Source organism: Erinaceus europaeus, chromosome 3, assembly GCF_950295315.1.
Source record: "Erinaceus europaeus chromosome 3, mEriEur2.1, whole genome shotgun sequence".
In the NCBI taxonomy this organism is placed as follows: Eukaryota; Metazoa; Chordata; class Mammalia; order Eulipotyphla; family Erinaceidae; genus Erinaceus; species Erinaceus europaeus.
Window position 1 is genome coordinate 52,681,205 of NC_080164.1, and position 25,324 is coordinate 52,706,528.

At 40.8% G+C, this 25,324-nt stretch overlaps 2 long non-coding RNA genes across 2 annotated transcripts in view; one reads left to right on the top strand and one right to left on the bottom strand.

The window, feature by feature from the left end:
* Positions 1 to 25,324, top strand: part of LOC132537663 (uncharacterized) — a 458,600-nt gene that overhangs the window by 283,770 nt on the left and 149,506 nt on the right. The window lies entirely within an intron of this gene.
* Positions 16,224 to 24,623, bottom strand: LOC132537661 (uncharacterized). The gene is made up of 3 exons (XR_009549125.1): positions 24,176 to 24,623; positions 16,968 to 17,119; positions 16,224 to 16,545 (listed from the first exon to the last, which is right to left on the bottom strand). It is a non-coding gene; the product is annotated as an uncharacterized LOC132537661 (long non-coding RNA).

Genomic DNA, 25,324 nt, shown 5'->3' on the forward strand with positions numbered 1-25,324 from the left:
ATTCAATCCCTGGCATCAACAAAAATCAGAGATGAATGATACTGTGGTTTACATTATCATCATCATAGTTATCATCATCATCATCATCATCATCATCATCATCATCATAGAGTCTAAGGAGCAGGTAATAACAACCTGGACAAAGACTGTGGTAGGAACAAAATGAATGTGGCTTTTGCAATATTTCACCAACAGCAGGAGTATGCCAGAAGGACCAGGATGCAGGCCAGACTGTTAATGCTTTGTCTTCCTGGTCTAGCAGCTTGAACACCAAGAAAACCAAGCCTAGAACCTTCACTCAGCTTTGATTCATTTTACTGGTTTCTAGCTCTGACTAAACCTACACAGAACAGGGCACAGCAAAACCTGCGTGAGAGAGCTGTTAGATTAGATGTGTATGAAGCTACAGTTAAAAAAATAAATAAGTTGATAGTGGGGGCCTAGGTACAGCAATCTACCCCACCCATCACAGAAGAAAACTCCCTCATTGAGCAGGTGCTCTATGGTTGGGTCATGCACCACATACAAACTGTGAACACAGTGTCTGGCATTCAGCTGATGCTCCTTGCTACTATTGTTTTCTTCTTTCTCCAAATCACTTCACCTCATATAAGATCTTCAATCAACACTTTTGGAGTTGTTATTGTTGTTGTTGTTGTTGTTGTTATTGACACTTCTTAGCTAGTAGCAATCTAAGAGCTCTTTGACTTGAAAAGTCAGGCCTAGACCAACAAATGCTTGTATCTCAGAGCAATCATTTCCTTTTCTCTTCTCTCTCTCTAAGGCTCTCAGGGTTGAATAACAGAGAGAACCCAGTCAACTATGAACAACCAACCTGAGAAGATATGGCCACTTCCTATAGGAAGGATGCTGCCAGGTCCTCCTAGCTATTTGCAAAGACACCTCCCCCAGGAGAACTATTCCACCCTGGGTCAATGGCAACAGGAAAAAATCACAGAGACCTTAAAACCAAGCTCCACTGGAAACAAATTTCAAACAGAGCAACAATAGCAGATGAAATAATAAGAGAACTACCACATATTGAATGTGTGCTATGTCTCAGTAAATTTAAACTCTACATTCTTACAGTCTTCTAAGATGGATACTACTGCAATCTCCATTCTACTACTACAGAAACTGAGACTTAAATAATTTGGATCCAGGCCTGTGGAGATAGCATAATAGTGATGAAAAGGACTTTCATGCCTGAGGCTCAGCAGTTTCCAAGTTCAGTCCCCAGCATGACCATAAACTGAATAGTGCTCTGGTCTTTTGCACTGTATCTTTGTCTCTGTATCTCCTTATGTCTCATTAGAGTAATGAATAGAGTATAACTTTAACGTAAACTATCCTATTCTGGGGCTTATGTTCTCAACACTATATATTCAGATTTTCTAAGAAAATACTGAGTTCTCTGCTCCTCTCCTGTTTTCCTGTTCCTAAGCAACTGAACCTGTACTGGTAGTTGTGGACTATAGTGTATTTAAATGGGAGTTGCATATATCTCACATACTATCATCCCTGGCACATGGTAGGCATTTAATACAGGGTAGATTCTCCCCAACTACTGTGACTTCTCAACACCAGGACTTCAATCTGGGTCACAGATCCCACCCCCACAGATAGACCCTGTGGTTGTTGGTGAAAGGTTGATAAAGGAAGCATCCACTTACCCTTCCAGCCACCTATACTGATTGACTATTTACCCCATGCCAGGCTCAATGCCAGCACTTAGATATAAAGACTGAATAGAGCTGACAACTTGGTCACAGAAATAAGAAATGTCTCATTTCCATAAAGAATGATGGATCTGGACACTGGGTAATGCAGGGTGGTCAAAGAAGGCTTCATGGAGATAGTGCCTAAGGTAGAATCTGATGGGGAGGTGAGTAAGAGGAGGACATTCCATACACAACCACACTGTGATGAAATAAATAAGAATAAACAGGAGATGGAGGGAGCAGTGACCAAAGGCTAGGCTAGTGGTTCTCAATGGGATTGATTATGTTCCCTAAGGGACATTTGACATCTTTTCCCTCCCAGCCCTTTTTTTTTTTGTGTTGTTGTTTATCACAACTATGGTGTGTGTGTATGTGTGTGTGTGTGTTATTAGCATCTAATGGGCATAGGGGAAGAAAGATGCCACTAAGCATCTCAAATTGTATAGGCAGAGGCAACGAAGAATCATCTAGCCTGAGCTAGCAATTGTGCTAAGGTTGAGAAACCCTGTGTTGGGCTAGAAAATATAAACACACACTATAAAGCTATGATAATGAAAAACAGAAAGACCAGTGGAAGAGTTTAGGAAGAATAAGAATATATTTAGCACATGATAAAGATGAAATTTCAAACCCAGTGACTAGCCAATAAATAATATTGAGATTTCTGGCTGACTACATCCAGAAAAAAAAGGTAAGTTGGAGTCATACTTCACACCATATGCCAGACTAAATCCCAAATTGATCAAACATTTCAGTGTAACAATAAAACTACAAAAGCACCATGAAGAGACATGGGAGAATTCTTTTATAATCTTTGAATGTGGAAGGCCTTTCTAATTCTTCTAATGACTCAGAAACCACAATCTGTAAAATAATGTGATAAATTCAGCTAATAAAGAAAAATAATAAAATAAGGCTTTACATGCCAAACTAACAAACCTGTATTAGTAAAGTAAAAAAACAAATAACTGGGGGGTGGGGGAGTGGCAGGCAGTGGTATACCTAGTAGAGTGTGCACATTACCATGCACAAGAACCTGAGTTCAAGCCTTAGGTCCCCACCTGTAGTGGAAAAAAAACCTCACAAATGGTAAATCAGTGCTGTGATATTTTTCTTTCTCCCTCTCTGTCTTTCCTTTTCCTCTCAATTTCTCTTTGTATCTATCAAAGAGTAGAGGGAAAAAAAGCCACTAAGAGTGGTTGATTCATCATGTAGGCAACCGAGTCCCGGAGATTACCTTGGTGGCTTTTAAATAAATAAATAAATAAATTGGAAGGACATATGAAGTTCAGGACAGAAGAGACACCATATGGTTTGCAAAAAGACTTTCATCCTTGAGGCACCACGGTTCCAGGTTCAGTCCCCTGCATTATCATAAGTTAGAGCTGAGTAGTGCTCTAGGGGAAAAAAAAAGTTTAAGTGTGTGTGTGTGTGTGTGTGTGTGTGTGTGTGTGTGTGTGTGTGTAGCCCAGCTACTAAAGGCTGGCTAATCCCTTTAAATTATAAATGTATACAAAATACTTCTAAAGAAAACATTAATAAGAATAAAAGTAGGGAGCCGGGTGGTAGTGCAGCGGGTTAAGTGCAGGTGGTGCCAAGAGCAAGGAACAGCGTAAGGATCCTAGTTCTAGCCCTGGCTCCCCACTTGCAGGGGAATTGTTTCACCGGCAGTGAAGTGGGTCTGCAGGTGTCTGTCTTTCTCTCCCCTTTTCTGTCTTCCCCTCCTCTCTCCATTTCTCTCTGTCCTATCCAACAATGACGACACCAATAACAACAACAGTAATAACTACAACAACAACAACAAAAAAAAAACACAAGGGCAACAAAAGGGAAAAAGAAAGAAAGAAAGATAGAATAAAAGTAAGGAAAAGTAAAGATTATGAAAAGACAACTCATAGAAGAGAAGGAAATACACACAGCTGTTAAGCATATGAAAAGATGCTCCTCCTCCCTCTATAATAAGAAAAAAGCAAATTAAAAGTGCTGAGATGCCTTATTATTGTTTTTTTTTTTCAAATCTGACTGGATAAAACCCAAAAGTGGAAGTACATGGTTTGCTAAGAGGATATACCACATATTGCTACTAGGCACATCAGCCCCAGAAGATCAATTTAGCCATACTTATTTAAAAAAATGTACACATCTCCTGATCCACTAATCTCACTTCTTAGAACTTACTCTACATAAAGATACATTTTTTTAAAAAATATATTTTCCCTTTTGTTGCCCTTGTTGATTTTTTTATGTTGTTGTAGTTATTAATTGTTGTTATTGATGTCATCATTGTTGGATAGGACAGAGAAATGGAGAGAGGAGGGGAAAACAGAAAGGGGGAGAGAAAGACAAGACACCTGCAGACCTGCTTCACCACCTGTGAGGCGACTCCCCTGCAGGTGGGGGGCGGTGGGGCTGGAACCCAGATCCTTAGTCGGTCCTTCCACTTTGTGCCATGTGCACTTAGCCTGCAGAGTTACTGCCTGACTCCCCATAAAGATACATTTGCATAATTACAAAATAGTACATGTACATGACTATACATTATGCTACAAAAAGTCCATAGTATTTAAATGCTCATTAAGGGAAATAGTTAAATAAATTAAGAGTCAATTAACTTTCACCAAAGGAGCAAAGCTGATCCTTTATTTGTTTTTGCAGGGCTTACACCTAGTAATAGTTTCAACAATTTTAGAAGGTTAAAAACAATCAAAAGAAACAATAGAGTTCATTAGGCATGTTGGGATGCATTGGCTCGACCTTCCCGTGGTGCATCCCGTGAGTACCCATTCATTGGGGAAACTGACGATCCTTCCTAGCCGACTGAATCCACATGGATCCCAGTCACTTTCAAAGCCATTAACTGGCTACGGAAGAAGGGCAAACGCTAGAAGAATTAGGCATGTTCACTATGTAAAAGTCTTTTTTAAAAGAATTATTTTTTCAATATATGTTTTTTATATTGATTAATTTTTTTTTGCCTCCAGGGTTATTGCTGGGGCTCTGTGCCTGCACTACGAATCCACTGCTCCTGGAGGCTATTTTTCCCATTTTGTTGCCCTTGTCGTTGCGCTTGTTGTAGTTGTCATTGTTGTCATAGCTGTTGTTGTTGTTGGATAGGACAGAGAGAAATAAAGAGAGGAGGGGAAGACAGAGAGGAGGAGAGAAAGACACCTGCAGACCTGCGTCACCGCTTGCGAAGCAACCTCCTGCAGGTGGGGAGCCAGGGGCTCAAACCGGGATCCTTCTTCTTCTTCTAGCGTTTGCCCTTCTTCCGTAGCCAGTCAACAGCGTCAGGTTGAAAGCTGTCAGGAGCTGCTTGTTGCTGGCTTTGAAAGTGACTGGGATCCATGTGGATTCAGTCGGCTAGGAAGGATCGTCAGTTTCCCCAATGAATGGGTACTCACGGGATGCACCACGAGAAGGTCGATCAAATGCATCCCACCGGGATCCTTACACAGGCCCTTGCGCTTTGCGCCATGTGAGCTTAACCCACTGCACTAGCCCCCTCCCTATTTTGATTAAATTTTTAAAATATTTATTTATTCCCTTTTGTTGCCCTTGTTATTTTATTGTTGTAGTTATTGATGTCATTATTGGGTAGGACACAGAGAAATGGAGAGAGGAGGGGAAGACAGAGAGAGGGAGAGAAAGACACCTGCAGACCTGCTTCACTGCCTGTGAAGCCACTCCCCTGCAGGTGGGGAGCCGGGGCTCCAACCAGGATCCTTAGGCTGAAATATATATTTTTAAATTTTTTGGATAGAGACAGAGAGAAATGGAGGGAGAAGGGAAAGGAAAAAAAAAGAGGAAGAAAGAAAAATCTGCAGCACCTGCTCCACTGCTGTGAAGCTTCCTCCTGCAGGTAGGGACTGGAGCTTGAACCCAGGTCCTTGTACATTATACCATGTGTATTCAACAGGATACAGCACTGCCCACTCATCTACTGTGTAAAATTCTACTAAAATGGGTACTATCAGTGCCCATAAGTAAAATTGTATTGGTCACAGTCATGGTCTTTGTTTATACTTCATATAGGGCTTCCTTTGTGCTGTAGTTAAGAACTCAGTAATTTTCACAGTCGCCAGATGGCTCACAAAACATAAAATACTTACTAATTGGTCCTATACAGAAGTTTGCTGGATTAGAGTATATCCAGGCATTTAGATATTCCAAAGCTACAAAAAAAAAAAAAAAAGGAAAGAAAGAAAGGAAAGAAGTGAGAGGAAGAAAGAAGGAAAGAGAGAAAGAAAGAAAAGAAAAAGAATGGAAAAGAAAGAAAAAAGAAGGATAAAGGGGAAGAGAAAAAGAAAGGTCTTTCTGCATTACTATGAAAAATTTTCTATAATATTGCTACTAAATTCTTAAAAAGTAGATGTAAAAAGTGTGAATTACATGTTCCCATTTGGGTTAAAAGGAGGAGAATATTGTTATGAAAGAAATCGTTATGAATTATATGACATAATTTAGTATTAAAAAGGGGGCTGGGTTGTGGTGCATCCAGTTGAGTGCATATTACCATGTACAAGGACTCTGATTCAAGTCTCCCGTCCTCATTTGAAGGGGAGAAGCTTCACAAATAATAAAGCATGGCTGCAGGGTCTCTCTTTCTCTTTCTCACTATCTCCCCTTCCCCTCTCAATTTCTCTCTGTCCTGTCAAGTAAAAAGAAAAGAAAAGAAAATGGCTGCCTGTAGTAGTGGATTCATCACGTAGGTGCCGAGCCCCAGGAATAGCCCTGGTAGCAATTTAAATATATATAGTATAAAAAGGAAAGAATGGGGTCTGGATGGTGGTGCATCTGGTAGAGAGCACATATTACAGTGTGCAAGGGCCCGGGTTCAAGCCCCTGGTCCCCACCTGCAGGGGGGAAGCTTCACGAGTGAAGTAGTGCTGTATGTGTCTCTCTTCCTCTCTATCTCCTCTTTCTCTCTTGATTTCTCTGTGTCTCTATTCAAACTAAATAAATATATAAAATATTTTTTAAAGGAAAGAATATGCTGAGGAGGGACTCTGAGATAGAGCACAGGATTTTCATGTAGGAAGGCATGTGTTCAATCTGGCATTGAAGATGGTAGAACACAACGCTGCACTCACCCGCATGAATGAATGAATGAGTGAATGAATCTTTTAAAATTATCTGAATGGAAGTTACAAGAATTTAGGAAAAAATGGTTATCTTTGGGAGAGTGTGGTATAGTGTGTGTGCATGTGTAGACTTGTTATCTAAGCAAAAAAGTAACTTAAAAATTTTTAATTCACTACCCTGAATAAGAACATAGATTTAGGCCACTACCAATGGTTGCACATCAAGGAAACGGCTTGTGAGTGGGGTTTACGGGCTATGAAATAGAATATTTCTGTGAGGCCTGACCAGGGCCAATAAATTTGCATTTTTGCATATCCTGAGAACTACAAGGAGAAAACTGATGCTTTAAACTATGCTTTAAAAAAAAAATCGGGAGTCAGGCTGTAGTACAGCAGGCTAAGCGCAGGTGGTGCAAAGCACAAAGACCAGCATAAGGATCCCGGTTCAAACCCCGGCTCCCCACCTGCAGGGGAGTCACTTCACAGGCGGTGAAGCAGGTCTGCAGGTGTCTATCTTTCTCTCCTCCTCTCTGTCTTCCCCTCCCTCTCTCCATTTCTCTCTGTCCTATCCAACAACAACAACAACAATAATAACTACAACAATAAAACAACAAGGGCAACAAAGGGAAAAAATAAATAAAATAAATATATATATAAAAATCTGGGTCTGGGAGATAGTAAAGTGGTTATAGCCAGGATACTTTGTTTTGTCTTATCACATGTTTCCCCACACCAGTTGGGAAGAACATAAAGGTAGCACTGGGAAGTAGTGAGGCAATTTTTTCTAGTGTGCAAAGAAATCACCTTTTCACCATGGGAGGAGTTTTAGAAAGGTAACCACACCTGGGAAATTGTGGGAAGCTAGCTCCAGGTGTGATGAAGATTGGAGATTTAAAAGAAGGAAAAATGGGGAGGGAGTCTTTCCTCTGATTTCATGGGTCTGTCCCTGTGAGCTTTCTTTGCATCTTAATATTCTTTTTTTTTGTATGACTTTTACTTGACATCTTTGTAATAGAGATTATATTTTATATACTTGATCATTGAGTCACTTGTAATTCTTTCCAAGAAGTACCATGAAGGACTTTCATCATGAGAGAATATTGGTCCTGTGGGGGCTCCCCTTAGAACCTGGCCAGTTCCCTCACAATAGTTATGTAGAGGACTTCTATGTCTGAGGCCCTGAGGTTTCATATTCAACCCCTGCACCACCGTAGCCTAAGGGTTGAGTGTCATTGTGGTTTTAAAAACATAAGTAAATAATTGAACCTAGAAAAGAGTAGGTGGGTGAGGCTGAGGTATGTTAAGAGAGAGGGAGTGGGCAGCAGGGCGCAGCTTAGTGGCTGCCTCGAACCGTGATTCAAGGGGCTGGGAACTCTCTGATACACACTCAGGAATAGTAAATTTATAGATTTACTAGAAAGCTCTTTTGCCCAATTTCTCCTGTATGTGTATTCATTTCCAAGTGCATTTGTGTCCTATATAAATAATTTTGCTGACTTTAAAAAGAAACTAATTTAGGCAGTGTATGCAGAGGGCTTGTGATGGTGGGGTGGGCAAGGAAAAAGAGGGAGCAATCAGAAGCAGACTTGCCAGGACTTGTTGACTCATTGGAGACAGAAGTGATGGCCCTAGAACTGGGCTCACACCTCCAAGGAACCTTAGAGCAGAACCATCTAGACTGGAGAGATAGAGAGTGGAGAGTTCACTTGCCCTTAAGCAGTCTCTCTGACTTCCTGGGATATTACTCAAGCACCCCATGCAGATAGGACATACAGAATGCTGGATCTTTGATTCCACTCTGGCTCCAGTAGGAGTCTGAACATGACCAACAGTCAAGTCCCAGCTTATGCTGGTGATAAGGTCCAGGTAAGGCCTCAGGAACATGGAAGCTGTTCCTTCCGCCAATCTCCTTCCAGTCCAGTAGCCATTCCCCTCCTCATGACTCTATAAAGGATAACTCTACACAACCAAGCTAGGATGTTGGTTTCAGGACTCTACCTTAGAACTTCACAGTCATTATTTTTCTTATTTGTATATAGTGTTCTTCCCCAACAACATTGGTAAGATTATATATATATATATTAGATACCTATGACTGTGTTGCCTGATTGACTGGTAAGGATACCTGGTCATTTATTCAGCACTGCTAATGAAATTGGCCTCAAAAGAACAATGTAGAGGAGGTCATCTGAAATTGATCAATGGGTTGAATTTATCTGCCAGAGCTCTGCCAGCAGTTAATATACTGAAGTTGACTCTAGAAAAAGAAAAGGACAGTGCAGCAAGGGGAGATAATTTGCATACACAAGGCCCCAAAGTTCCAAAAGCTCAATTTCTAACTCTGCCTTCTGCCAGAGTTAAGCAGTGGTCTGGTCCTCTCCTTCTCTCTATCTCTCTCTCTCTCCCTCTCTCTTCTCTCTAAATAAATAAATGTTTTAAAATTTGTTTAAAAGGCTGATAAAATGAAAGTTATCAGAAACTCTTATTCCCACCCAGCTCCTTTTAGACTCACCCTTTTAAATAATAAGGAACACTCTAGGATCTATTAATATTATAAGCTTTGTTTTGGGTGGAGGTCCTGGGGGCCCAACAAGATCCAAATCTAAAGGCCTAGGACCCTTCCCTGTGTATTCCCAAGTTCAATTCCTGGTTTTCCACTCACCTTCACCCCATATGTAAATACCCTCTCTCCTTAGAGGAAGAGGGAGATTGACTTAAGTAATAACTCCTGCCTCTACTGCAGGCTCCAAGAGCAATAAACAAGTATTTCTCCCCGCTTGCAAAAGCTGGTTGTGACAGTGCTTGGCTTTCTCTAGCACTATACAGTGTAATAGAATAAGAAGGAGTTAAAATTATTGTTAAGAAAGTCTAGTTTTTATCTGTTATTGATAAGAAAGAAATTTTAGTTTGCACTTATTAGAGTTAAGGAAGGAAGTCTAGGGCTGAGGAGACAGCAAAATAGTTATGTAGAAGCCTCTGAAGTTCTAGGTTCAATCCAGCATAAGCCAGAGCTGAGCACTATTCTAGGGTCTCTCTCCCTTTCTCTAACAAAACATATAATTTTTTTTTTAAAAAAAGGAAATACTAACAAAACTATAGGATAAGAGGGGTACAACGCCACACAATTCTCTCTGTATCCCATCCCCTCCCGTTAGCTTTCCTATTCTTTAACCCTCTGGGAGTATGGACCCAGGCTCATTATGGGGTGCAGAAGGTGGAAGGTCTGGCTTCTGTAATTGCTTCCCTGCTGAACATGGGTGTTGACAGGTTGATCCATACTCCCAGCTTGTCTCTCTCTTTCCCTAGTGGGGCAGGACTCTGAGAAAGCTGAGCTCCAGGACACATTGGTGGGGTTGTCTGCCCACGGAAGTCCGTTTGGCATCATGGTAGCATCTGGAACCTGGTGGCCGAAAAAGAGTTAACATATAAAGCCATACAAATTGTTGATTAATCATGAACCTAAAGGCTGTAATATTGCAGGTGAAGATTTGGGGTCTCTGTTTTGGAAATAGCTAGTAGGTCTATTTTAGGTATATGCCAAAGGGCCCATGACTTTATTAGTTTTTGCCTGAGCCTGACATCTGATATGCAGGTGGACGCAGGTTATTATCTGGGGAGATGATGTCATAGCTGGAAAAAGGGTTACAAAGCTGGATCAGGGAAGGGAGTGGCTCCCAAATATGAGAAAAGTGTATAAATATTGTTGACTGTAAACCCCATCGATTTGATCTGGGGCCCATATTCAGCATAGGCGCCTATGTAACCTCTTCATCCTTGTAGGTCCGAACTTGCATTCTGTGGTCATCAGTGGGAACATTCAGAGTTGCACCAATTTCAGGACCCATTTTCTTCAAGTGTTATATAAAGTATGTTATTCAACCCCCCTTCAGAAGATGGAACATTCTCTACCACTGTTGATCCAGGTTGAGGACAAGGTCCTATGGGGGCTCCTAAAAGGGTCCATTATGTTGTTCCTGATGGAGACGAACAGTGGCGATCGACAGAGGCATCTATTTGAGGTCTAGGCTCGTTGTTAGAAACACTTCTTTTTCTCCTACAGGAAGGATCTTTTGAATCTGTGGGGTGGCACACCCAGGTAAGCACACATGCTACAATGCTTAAGTACCTGGGTTCAAGCCCCTAGTACCCACCTGCAGGGGAAAAAACAATGAAGCAGTATCTGTACTCTCCTTTATCTCCCCTTTCCCTCTAAATGTCTCTGTTTCTATTCAATAAATAAACAAATAAATAGACTTTTAAAATAAACCTTAGTTTACATCTATTAAGAAAGGAACGCTACATTGATCCTTTCTGCATATCCCGAATTTAGCAGAAATACCCAGTTTACAGGATGGGCATATGACACTGAAAATGTGGAGTCCTGTAACTACATGAAGGAGACAGATTATATAAAAGGAAAAGGATAGAATGATTTGGGAAATGACTTGAAAAGTTTGCCTCTTTTCCTCTCCATTGGCCAATGGGTCTTTTTTTTTTTTTTTAATTCCCTTTTGTTGCCACTGTTGTTGTTATTGATGTCACTGTTGTTGGATAGGACGAGAGAAATGGAGAGAGGAGGGGAAGACAGAGACGGGGAGAGAAAGACAGACACCTGCAGACCTGCTTCACCGCCTGTGAAGTGACTCCCCTGTAGAAGGGGAGCCGGAGCTCAAACTGGGATCCTTATTCCAGTCCTTGCATGTGCACTTAACCTGCTATGTTACCGCCTGGCTCTTTTTTAACAAGGTTTAAGATTTTTGTTTTCCCTAACAAATTGAAGAACAGTACTGATTTTTTTAAAATATACCTTTTCACTCTATTTCAGTAGCAATATACCTGCCCTCCCAGCACACCTGCCCTCCAGCTCTGCAGAGCCCTGAGCTACCACCAGAGGATGCCCCCACCTGTACAGAAGTCTAGGTTCTACCTGAGTAGCTCCTCATCCACTTTCATTCCTTCTTTGTCCAGATAGTATCAGCCAAAAGGAAACCCATTAGCCAAAAATCACTTTAAGCTAATTTTCTGTATGGTCTCCTGCATAGCAAGGGGAACATAACAGTGAAAATGACAATAGTGTTACAAAGATCATCATTGTTTCAAGAGACATCAGTGCCAGCAGTTCCAATGAGACCCTGGGGCATCAGTTACTGTAGTGGAAGACAAAGTGTAATTCACTTGCCTCTTCAAGTATAAAGAATGCTAATGCTTAGAAAACTAGAAATTACTTTGTTAACTGCCACTTCCAGTTATTGTCCATAAGCGCTTTGGGATCACAGCAGTATGAAGGAAGGTGAACTCTCAGTGTAATAAAATTCAACAGGTACATAGTGGCAACCTCAGCCTAGATCCTAGGAGAGAAAATATACCCACAAATAGGCTCTACTGGGACACTTTAATGGTTTCACCCTGAGAGAGGGCAGGGCCTGGAAAGAAATGGCCTCGGGTCAGGGTGGAAGTTGCTCAGCTGCCCTAGAGGGGATGGGACATGCTGGACTGTTTTCACAAAGAAGTCTCATGGATCAGCGCCTCCCACCCCTACCCACTCCCACTCCCAATAGAAGAACATTCTTTTCCTTCCTGCCCCTCTGGCCAGAACAGTTGAAAAGGGCTACTTGTTCCTAACATTATTTATTGTTCAACTGCTGTGTCTCCAGCCTGAGGTTTGGGAACTGCCTTGCCAAAAGTCACACTGAGCAAGCCTTGCCAGCAGTGAAGCCAGGGGCATCTCATAGTGGTGCTTTAAGCTCGTGGTATAAATTGAAATAGCAACCTTGATCTTTGGGAAGGAAAGGCCCTCACTGAAGAAACATTTTTCCCCCCAGTAAAAGGGTGTTGCTGACTGAATAACATGGAATCCAGCGCCATCTAGTGTCAGCTGTAGCACCTGGCATGGGTCTCTCCAGACGTAGTTTGGGTTTTTTGTTTTGTTTTGTTTCGCTTTTTTTTTTTTTTTAACCACCAGAGGGACTGAAATGAAGAAACATTTGTATTTTCTGAGCACAGAGCTTTCCTCATACCCACGGCCAGTAACTATGACTTGATACAAGTTGGTAGAAGCTGAAAAGCCACATTTCTAATTCATCATTCACAAGGGTGTTGGGCGAGGACTCAGGGGAGTCTTTCTCTTGGAAGGGAGCTGGGGTGACTCACAAGTAATATTTAGAATTGTAGACCCAGAAGATTGACTTGGGTTTGTCTGGTTGAATGTTTTATTCACACTAAGAAAAAAAAAAATGGTGCTATTTTATGATTTTCAAACTAGTTTCTCAGTGCTCCCCTGGAGCCAGCATCCTGTTTCATCACCAAACCCACTTCTACTCCTTACTAATGTCATTGTGGGACTTGAAGTATCCTTTTCTCACCCTCCTGTTTCCTGACTGCCTCAGCCAGATGCATCCGTTGCCAGACACTATTTGCCCTATGTCATTCATTTAAACCTCAGAAGAGCCCAGAGGATGGGCGTTACTATTATTTTCATTTTATACATGAGACAATGAATCTTTGGAAACGTGACTTACCCAAAGTCTCTCAGATAATAAGCTGGAGTTTTTTGTTTGTGTTTTTTTCTCCTACCAGAGACTGCTATACTCTGATTTATGGTGGTGCTGGAGGTTGAATTTGGGATCTTTGATGCCTCAGGCATGAAAATATTTTTTTCATAACCATTATCTTGTCTCCTCAGTCCTAGCAGAGGTGGGATTAGAACCTAGGGTTAATTGCATGTGGTATTTAACCCATAGTTATTTTAAACTATTAGGGGAAGGTGAGGACCAGAAAATTTCACTGGGTTCTGTCATCATTCTCTCATCTTCTCTGCCCGCACATTAACCTGTATGTGTACTCTCACTTTTCCTGAATAAAAGCTTTAACATTCTGGAAACCATGATCTCCACAATTCTTTAGAAATGAGACCATAGTAAACTATACACCATGTGGAGAGCCATCTTGGCATCTCTTCCCCCCTGCTATAAAACCTTTTGTTCATTTCACCACAATGTTCCATCGGCACCTTGAGATGGGGGTTAGAGCAGGGGGTAGAGCAAGGGGCTAAGGATAACCAGTTGCTTCAGAAGAAACTATAAACCTCCAGCTGGTTCTGGAGGAAATAAATACCCCCTCTCCCTCAGAGGACACTTCCTGTTCTGGATCAGTCCTGATGATCCCAAGGACTGACTGATTCATGCTGTAAACAATCTTCTTTCTCCCTTCCTTTCAGCATCTGTCTTACTGCTTCCATCCCCTGCCTCCCAACAGACCCTTTCTTAGCCTGCATTCCTGCCCACTCAGAAGCCACCCCAAAAGAATAATGAGAAAAAAGAACAGGGGTTTGACTAACACCCAAATGCCAGGAGAGCCATGGACTTGTCTCTGATTCCTTGGACTTTGTTCTCATTCAGTGGAAACACAGAGCAATTCCCTGCAGACTCTTCCTTTCCTTCCACTCCCGATCCACCACTTAGTAGACACTCCACCAGCAGGTTAAGTAAGGCCATTATGAATTCAGAGTGTTGCTTAAGTGTTGCTTAAATGCTCAGCGTCAGGAATAAGGCTTAAGTGGGGTGATGTGCTGTGGGATCCAGGTCCTGACCTATAGAAATGGAGTCAATTTTCATGCTGCTGCCCATCAGCTGGTGGGAAATGGTTTGGGGTTCCGGAAGAAAAACAGAATTAAGATTTGGGTTTAAATCTCCACTCTGACACATCTGCTGAATGATTTTGGGTAAATCACTGAGGCCCTCTGAGGAGAGCCCTTCCATTGGTAGAATGAGAGCAGTTATGTCCCCACCTATAAGGCAACAGATGAACCCACAAGTCCCAGAAGGTGTAAAGCACCATATGAACGAAAGATAGTAAGCATTAGCAGAATTGAGGTTGGTTTTAATTCCCTTTCCTTACCATCCCACTCAAAGAAGTCTGTCTTCCTCCATAAATCGCTCTCTCTTTCCTATTATCTCCCTGCCTCCAGCATACACAGCTCTGGCTATTAGTGGTGTGAAGGACTGAACCTGGGATTTTGGTGCTTCAGGCATGAAAGTGTTTGCATAGCTATTATATTATCTCCCCCAATGTGTGTGTGTGTGTGTGTGTGTGTGTGTGTGTGTGTGTGTGTGTGTGTGTGTGCGCGCACTGGTTCATCACTTTTTTTTATTGCCTCCAGCGTTATCGCTGGGGCTAGGTGCCTGCACTATGAATCCACTGCTCCTGGAGGCCATTTTCCCCATTTTTGTTGCCCTTGTTGTAGTTGTTATTGTTGTCATAACTGTTGTTCTTGGATAGGACAGAGAGAAATCAAGAGAGGAGGGGAAGACAGGAGGAGAGAGAGATAAACACCTGCAGACCTGCTTCACCGTTTCCGAAGTGACCCCTTACAGGCGGCGAACTCCGGGATGGGCTCGAACCGGGATCCTTACGCCAGCCGGCCCTTGTGCTTTGCGCCATGTGCACTTAACCCGCTGCGCTATGGTCTAGCTCCCCATTGCCTGGCTAGTGTTGCGGATGTTTCTTCCACTGCCCTACACCCCATCACTTTTTCAAAATTAAATTAACTTGGAAAACAGTCTTTCCTATAAAGATCCAGTGGCCAGGGGATGCTGGGTGCACTTTCTTCAGAGGAAACAGGAAACGCAGAAGCAGGAAGCTCTATGGCAGCTTCCATTATTTGCAAGGGAAAGTCCCTAAGGGGCTATTCCCTTAGTGGCCTGCCATTAAGGATGGACTTGCCTAACTGGCAGCAAGCACCCACAGGAGTTCAGCAGAGTGTATGCATTCCAGGGGAAGCCTGATGCGAGTTGTTACGGAGACAAAGGCTGAGTTTGGCATTTTCTTTCTCCCTAGTGGTGAAGCCAGTTTGAAAATCCTCTTGATTTCTTCACAGGCTTCATTTCTAATTTAAGGTGTCTCTATCCTACTTGGTAAATTCCATGACTCTCTACGAGCCAGCGAGGAAACAGCTTCCTGAGCCAGGCTCAAGAAGAACGAAGGCCTCATTAGGATCAATCACTCCTTCTGAGTACACATTCCCAAGAATCTCTATTGATGATCTCGGTACAAATGAAGTGGTAATTAAGGATGTAATGTAAATGATCTTCAGCTTAGTAACTCCCCTTGTAATTGAAATTTACTAAATTAAGTCTGATAATTTTGGAAGTAGGTCTTAAAAAAAAATCCCCCAATTATAATTACCCCTCCTCCCTCCTACCCAACCCTCCATAATGTAATTAGTTTAAAATAAGATCTGATCCCTGGTAGGATGCCAGTGTGCTGCCTACAGATATGTTAAAGAGGAGCTGGCTCTCTGAAATGCTGCTTTTCTATAAACAATCCTGGGGAAGCCAGAGAGAAGGGGGTCTTACATCTGCCAGGATGCAGTTGTGTTGTCAGACACAGGACAAGAAAAACTGGACACAAATTGGAGGTTTAAATGATGCTGGACAGGGAGAGATTTCTCAGCTTCTCTTTTCTGTTCCTTTTTTTTTTTTTTTCTTTCTGTTCCTTCTCCTTTCTGTTCCTTACCTTTGATGTGGTGTAGCTTACAGAGCCTTCAGAGAAAGAAGTGGATGGTTATTTTAAATGAAGACTAGGCTTTATTTTCTTACAGACCACAGAATCAGAGTTCAAGCTAGAAGAATCCCAAGACTCCAGGCAATCCAACCCTCTGCCAGCTGATGTGACCAGTGCTTGCTTGCTTTAACTTGTTTCTCTTCTTACCAGCCCAGCAAAAAGTCATGTCCACGGATCTCAGCCTGTAGACAGACAAGACAAACTCTCAGAGGAGTCATGCAGTCAGACACTGATGCTAGAGGGTCTTTTTCATCAGTTCCTACAGTTTGGCCACATCTAAATCAGAACATTGCCCTGGGGATATCTGATCTTCCAGAAAAGCATATCGACCTATTTCATTTAATCCAGATGAAAATATCTATTTCTCTTTAAAATCATCTACCAGCTTTATTGAGTGTCAGAAATGATGCAAAACAAGAGAAAACTTCCCATTATAGGCCTCCTTCATTCTCCCCTCCCCAACCTCCCGCCCACAACTTCCTGAAACTGATAGGTAAACACAGAAACACCTGGAGCTAATTGACCCCCCCAGGCAAAAGTCAAAGGTTGAGAAATACAGCTGAGAACTCTGTAAAGTAGGGGCATTCAGACAGTCAGCACCAACCAAAGGAAAATACTTTATTCCTTGGATCCCTCTCATTTCTGTTCTCTGTATATAACTGTTTGTCTTCAAGGGTTTCAATCTCTGGTGTCTAGAACTTGAGCAAATGCCTAGTTTAACTGTGTTTGATGTCTGAGACAAGCAGTGAGTTGTTTCTGGAGAGAACAATTGGTGTGTGTTCCATCAGTAAAGCAGATTAAACATACACAGTAGCAATACTTTTTAAAAATTTTCTTTTGTACAATATAGCTATTTAAAACTGACTTTTATTTGTGATTTAATAATAGTTTACAAGATCATAAGATTACAAGGGTATAGTTCCACACTGCAACCACCATCATGGTTCTGTGCCCTCCTCCCATCCCACCCTCCATTCTCCCCCATTCCCCAAGGGTAACAACCATGGTTTTCACAAAGCCTTAGCTACAGTTTGTCCACTTTTTAAAAAAAACAAGTTCATGTATCTGAATTCTTTACAATGCACATAGTTATATTTCAGAGAAACAGCAGGTCATTTGGTAACGGATGTATAGTAGTGAGAGTCCTTCAACACACACACACACACACACACACACAAAACTGAAGGACAAAACTCTTTGACTTTATTTTTTCATTATGAATAAATTGGAATTTTATTTTCAATTGTCACTTAATCTAAAATATCTTTTTATTATCATGTGTTTTCTTTTATTAGTGATTTAATACTGATTTGCAAAATTTTAAGATTAATAGGGGTATAATTCCATACAATTCCACCACCAGAGCTCTGTGTACTCAACCCCTTTACTGGAAACTGTAGTTCTCCTAAGGTCACAGATATGGGATGGTATATATATATATATATAGTTTTTTATATATATAAACTATATATATATATAGTTTCTCTTTTTCTTTTTTCACCAGTTTTTTCTACTGTCCTTTCACTTTCTTTCTAAGTCACCCAAAACTCCTTGACTCTACCTATTCACCTCCCCCTCCCCATTTTTTAAAATGGGGAGGGGGAGGTAGCAGCACTGTTAGGCAAAATACTTTCATACCTGAGAGACACTCCAGGGTTTCAGGTTCAATCCCAGGCATCCTATAAACCAGAGCTGAAAAGTGATCCACTCCAATGTGTTGAGGGGGAGAAGAAACAAGGAGGGAAGGAAAGAAGGGAGGAAGGGAGGGAGGGAGGAAAAAGGAAGGAAGAACAGAAAGAAAAAGGAGGGGAAGGGAAGGAAAGGAAGGGAAAGGATGAAAGGAAGGAAGAAAGTAGAAAACAACAGAGCCAGGGGATGAAATGACTCAAGGTCTTTTAGATACAGGATACTACTGAGCTGTCACATGGATTCAATTTTCTCCTTTTCTTTTTTTTTTTTTTCTTCTCTTCTTCTTACCTTTTTCTTTTCTTTTCTTTTCTTTAATAAGAGAGGGGGAAAGAGAGAGAATGGACAGTAGAGACACCGCAACACTGCTCCACCTTTTATGGAGCTCCCTTGCTGCCTAACATAGTGCTTCTTTGTAGTGCTAGGTCTCAGACATAGCCCTTCACACATAGGAAAGCAGCAATCACTCTACTGGACAAACTGTCCCCCACTCCAACTTCCCCTCCCACCTAGCCACTTTTATAATAGTTTGTCCTAGAAAAACCATCTCATTCAAATATAAATAATCAAAAATTGAATATGTAATACTCATATAAGAAAAACAGTAGCACTCCTCACTATGTGAAGAAAATAAACTAGAAAAAAAGTTGTTGCAAAGTGGATGAAATATTGGGCTGTCAGAAAAATCATGATGTATTTTTCTATATTTTTTGTGCAAGCATACACCATGACTTTTCTGACAGCCCAATATAATAATATCAAAAATGAATTTTAATGAACCTAAGAAAAAGTATGGCCAATAAATATATGTGTTCTAAATGAAGAGATAGATACCTGAAAGTGATTATTAGTCCAAGGAGAGGGGTAAATAAAAACTGGTACTGGAAGAACTCAGTAAAGTAAAAGAATACAAAAAGGGCAAAATAATTTCAAAAGGAAGCACCAGATAGTATAAATGATAAGAAGGAAGAGAAAAACAACAACAAAGAGAGGTAAGAAAGATTAAAACATATGAGAGAAAATGACATCATTTAAAGAGACATAGAGGGGTTTACGTGTGTAAATATGTTATATATAGAAGTATTATATATAATTTATGTATAAATATATTACATATAATCTATATGAAATATATTATGTATAAATATATTTAAAAGAATCTTTTAAAATGTGCTTTTGTCCCACTATTCTTTGCTTGAACAGCATTTATCCATTTTTTCCTCCTCATTCATATTTTAAAAGTGGCTCATATTTTTATGCTTTGTGTTTCTAGCTTTGTTTCACTGTGTAGCGCTTTGTTGAGAGTCAGTTGTTCCTTGTTTCTCTTTCTGTGGCACTCACTCCTTTCAGCAACAACTCTTGCAAGGCAGGTCAAGTAATGACTAACTCCTTTAGTTTTTGTATATTTGGTACTATTTTCATTGACCCTTCATATCTGAATGATCGTCTTGCAGGATAAAGTATGTGTGACTGGCATTTGTTGTCTTTTACATTCCGTATATACTCTCTTTGCTTCCATGGTTCCTGTTGGAAAGTCTGGTGTGAGTCTGACTATGGTGTACTTAAAAGTCATTTCCTTCTTTTCTCTGGAAACTTGAAAAATGTTCTCTTTGTTCTTGACTTTCGATAATCTCACAATGATGTGTCTTAGTAGAACTCCATTTGGGAGTTTTCCTGAACATCCACCTCCTCATTATATGTCAACTTTGCAAAAATCTCCACTAGTATTTCCTTGACTACATTTCTGCTCTCTTCTTTCTCTCTTCTCCTTCTGAGATATCTACAATTTTGATATTTCTTTTTCTAATGAAGTATTCAGTCTCTCAGAGTTACCTTACTTTTTCCTAAACCTTTGTTTCCTTTTACTTTGAAGTCAGAGTGTGACTATTTTGTTTTCTATTCCAGATGTTCACTCCTCTACACAGGTAAGTCTATTTATTTTTTTAAAAATATTTATTTATTTATTTCCTTTTGTTGCCCTTGTTTATTTATTGTTGTAGTTATTATTGTTGTTGTTATTGATGTCATCGTTGTTGGATAGGACAGAGAGAAATGGAGAAAGGAGGAAGAGCCAGAGAGGGGGAGAGAAAGATAGACACCTGCAGACCTGCTTCCCTGCAGGTGGGGAACTAGGATCCTTAAGCTGGTCCTTGGGCTTTGCATCACATGCACTTAACCAGCTGCACCACCACCCGACTCCCAGTCTACTTCTTTGATTTGCTACTTGAAATTTATTCAAAGTGTCTTTCACACCCTATAGGTCTGTTTTCATATTTTCCATTTTCTTATCAAATGCATCTTTCAGGTCATGAATTTCTTTCTTAAGCCATGCCTTTATATTAAATAGAGAGCTTTGTATTTCCTCAAATTTCCTGACAATGTATTTTTTTTTATTCTTACTCTGCCAGTTCCTCTGGATCTTCAGCATTAAGTATCTGGCTGCCATGTTGGGTTTCCAGAACCTGTGTTTTCTAAGTTTTACCCATATGTTTTGGTTTCTATTGTTGGTCCGCAGGTAGTGCTAAGTTCTGATTTAAATGTGAGTTGTCAGGGAGGAAGTGAAATAGTATTATGATATCTGATCTTCCTCAAAGGGAGCTCTAAGGGGCAGGGAAAAAAACCTCCTTCTCTTTCCAAACATTTTTCTGAAAGTGGGAACTCTGCTGTGTGATTAAAATAACTTTTCCCACCTGCAAGGCAGTCTCACTTCATTTGCCAGGGTCTCGATGACAGTGGGGACACCTTTGAGTTTTATTGGCTTCCCAGCTGCCACAAGATTACAATGTTTAATTCCTTGATTCCTCCAGATTGGGGTTCATTAAAAAACATATTACTTCTACAACTTTAAACAACAAACCTAAGTTCTCTTTCTTAATTTAGGTTCCTAGACAGTTTCACACCCTCTAAATCTGCCTCGTGGATTTGAAACAATTGCAGTTATGGCACCAAACAGGAATGTAGTGATTTATTTCTGATTGAGTCTCCCCCCACTTCTTCATGATTCTACTCTTTATGTGCAATCAATCACCAAGTTTTATATAGTGATGCTATTTTTTTTTTCCTTTACCAGAATTTCCAGCTATTCTCTGATGACATTAATTGAAGGATTTTTCTCCCCCCCCCCCCGGGGGGAAACTTGACCACCACAGCGGATATCTGGATAAAGCTTTACATCAGAGAGGGAAGCCATACCATCACTCTGCCACATGTGGCACAAGAGACTGAACCAGCAGTCTTAGGCATGCAAGTTCTGTGAATCATTTTCCTGGCATGGCAATAGTGATCCTGCCTCCAGATAAACTCACACACTGCTGCTCTGAACTATATGTGGGTATGCTGCATGCGGTACCCAGCATGGGACCTGGCTCAAGGTAGGTAATCAGTAATTATTAGTTGAATAACTGATTTGTCCAAAGTGCTTCAATAACTTCTGAAGGATAGGGAAAATACCTTCTATCTAAGCTCTAGTATTTAAGCTGCTGACATCTGCTACCATACGTGAACAACCTGTTGTTAAAACATTTTCCACTGGTTCATGCCACCACAATTTCTGAGTCAGTAGAGCTGGAGTGGTGGAGTATTTCCTCTTCTAGTAGGTTCCTGGATGCTGCTGATGCTGTGGGCTGAAGAGCACACCATGAGACTATCAGTTCATTCTCAAGAATCCATGGTTTAGCCTATACCCCACCTTGATCAACAGCTCAAATACTACATTGTCAACAAAACTGAACGTAGTAGTGAAACTGTGTCATGACCTTTCCTCACCTAACTGCAACAGCTCTCCATGTCTGCAAAGACACTTATTTGATCTGTTCAGCTTTACTTGAACTAGCAGGTGTGCTATACCTGTTGGCCTTCACTCACAGCAGTCTGGTCTTTTGCTCTACTCTATAGGTTCTGGAGCCCACTCGCCCTCTGAGGTCAACAGCAACCCCATGCTTCTGGCTTCTCCCACATTTTCATAGACAGCACCACCTCAGAACATAGAGCCATTTCTGCTACTTCAGTTTTCTCACCTCTATATCTCAGAGCTCCTTCAAGGTCAGAGCCAAGTGTGATGTGTTTTCATGTACCTGACAGGACTTCCCTAAGTGTGGTCTTATGAGTGAGCTAAGCAAGAGGTGCACCTGTCTAGTCAGGAGTCACTCCATTCCCACTGAACCCTTAGTAGAGAACTTTGTAGTGTCCCCAAACTGCACTCAGCCCCAGGGTATCAACAATGAATAAAGCACAGAGACTGTCCTGGTATTAATGTCAATTTCCCTGTTACACAGGCATACCTCATTTTATTGCACTTTCTTTTACCGTGCTCCATAGTTAATTAGGTTTTTTTTTTAAAAAAAAAATACTGTTTGTTTTTCACAAGTTGAAAGTTTGTGGAAACACTGCACTGAAACAAATCTATAGGAGCCATTTTTTCCAACAGCTTGAACTCATTTTATATCTGTGTCATATTCAGATAAGGCCTGTACACTTTGGTCAGAATATTTAATAGAGACCACAGTTTAGTGTAAACATAGTGTATATGTACTGGGTAACAAAACAAAAAAAACCCTGCATTACTAGTTTTTCTTGATATTCCCTTTATTGTGGTGTTCTGGACTTGAACCCACAACATCTTGAGCTGTGCAGATATTTACTGCCTATTACACTCACTCTTCTCTCTTTCCAGACACTGGGTCTGACTGACTGCCTGACACAGACAGCTGGATGGTTCCCCTCCCCCATGCTTTTTCCTAAATAAGTGAGAGGCTCTATCATTAAAACACAGCTTTAAGTTCTCAGCTTGACTTGTTGTCTGTGAGATTTGGAGGGAAGTGCGACTTTTGGTAATGAGTCACATGATGTAACTCACCCAGGACATGAGAGGCAGGTGAAAGAAGTTGTTCTACAGCCTGTTTAAATGTCAGTGACTCACAATATACCAAGGACAAACCAAAATGGATTAAGGACCTAAATATTAGACCAAAAGCTCTAAAATTTATAGAAGAAAATGTCGGTGAAACTTTGCAGGACCTTCATATCAAAGATGTATTTGGAGACTCAGTCCCCGAGCATGGCAAATAAAATTTAAAAAAAGTAAATAAATGGGATTACAAGAAACTAAAGAGCTACTACACATCAAAAGCAAATTACATGAGGATAACCAGGCAACCCAGTAAATGGGAGAAGAAATTTGCACATCAGACAAACAACTAACACCAACATCTCTACAGAATTGGTACAGACCTACAAAAGAAGCAAAAATAGCCCAATAGAAAAGTGTGCCAGGGGCTGAGAGGTGATGCACCCAGTTAACCATAAGAATTTACGCAAGGATCTGGGTTTGAGCCCTCAGCTCCCCACCATCAGGGGGGACACTTCACAAACAATGAAGCAGGTCTGCAGGTGTCTATCTTTCTAACTCTAACTCTGGCACTAATCCCAGTGATAACCCTGGAGGCAGGAAAAGAGAGAGAGAGGAGAGAGAAAGAGAGAAAGAGCGAGAGTGAGAGAGTGAGAAAGGGAGAGAGAGAGAGAAGGAGAGAGAGAGAAGTAGACCAAAGAACTAAACAGACAGATTTCTAAAGAAAAGTTACACAGGGGGAATTAGGCAGTAGTGCAGCATGTTAAGTGCACATGGCACAAAGTGCAAGTACCGGGCATAAGAATCCCGGTTCAAGCCCCTGACTCCCCACCTGCAGGGGAGTCACTTCACAGGCAGTGAAGCAGGTCTGCAGGTGTCTATCTTTCTCTCTCCCTCTCTGTCTTCCCCTCCTGTCTCCATTTCTCTCTGTCCTATCCAACAACGATGACATTAATAACAACAACAATAACTACAATAAAACAAGGGCAACAAAAGGAAATAAATAAATAAATATTTTTTAAAAAGAAAGGTTACACATGACCCACAAACACATGAAAAAATGATCCATTTCATTTATCATTAGAGAAATGAAAATTAAAACTACACTGAGGCACCATGTCACACCTGAGTAATGCTTTCCATCAACCAACCAGGAAATGATAGGTGTTGGACAGGTTGTGGAGAAAAGGGAACTCTGCTTCACTGTTGGTGGGAATGCAAATTGGTACAGCCCCTTTGGAAGACTGGAGAGTCCTTAAACAAATAAAAAATGGAAGTACCTTATGATCCAGCAGTACCATTCTTGTGCATTTATCCAGTGGACACTCAAGCAGTATTTAGAAGGGATATATGCTCCTCTATGTTCATAGCTGCATTATTCATTAGTTTGACTATTTGTAATAGTCAAGGAGTGGAAGCAGTCTAGATGCCCTCATTAGATAACTGGCTAATAGGTTATGGAATATATATCATGTGGATCAATTACATATTCTCTGTAATTAAAAAAAGATAATATTGTGTTCTTTAGGACAAAATGGATGGAACTGGAGGTAAAGATACTTAGTGAAATAAGAGATGAAAGACAGCTACTAGATGGTTTTACTCATATGTGGAATCTTGAGATATGGTTTACATGAACTTGCCAAAAAAAAAAAAAATCCAAACAAAGCTGAAGCAAGCAAATTGTAAGACTTATGATAACTATGGTGGTTCTCTTTGGGAGGCTGGAGGGTGGGGATACAGAACTTTGGTAGTGGCTGTGGTGTGGAACTATACATTGTAATTGTATAATCTTGTAACAGACTATTAGTAACAAATAATAAATTATTTTTAAAATAAAATAAATGAAAAGGTGAAGGTAGATAGCATATGGTTATGCAAAGAGACTCTCATGCCTGAGGTGCTGAAGTCCCAAGTTCAATCCCTTGCACCACCATAAGCAAGATCTGCGCAGTGCTCTGGTTAAAAATACATAAATAAGTAAACAAATTTTCATTTAAAAAAAACAAATGTCGGGCAGGGGTAGATAGCATAATGCTTATGCAAAGAGACTCTCATGCCTGAGGCTCCAAAGTCCCAGGTCAATACCCTGCATCACCATAAACCAGAGCTGAGCAGTGTTCTGGTAAAAAAAATAAAAAAATAAATTAAAAAAATAAATGTCAGTGACTAAGAGCTAGGACAGTCTCACTTCTTAGTTGTGGGTGTCTGAAACAGTATTGCTCTGCCTCATCCTCTTGTCACATAGCCTTATAGCTTCATGCCATTATATCCTTATGATCATAAAGTAAACTATAGAAGCTGCACTTGAATTCCTCAAGCAAAAAAGGGAACTTTCTGCTCACTTTGGTGGTCTGAGCCAAATGAAATTGCATAAGGAGCTATGTGAACCTAGGTTTAGGGACCAACGTTGATCCCAATATTCCAGG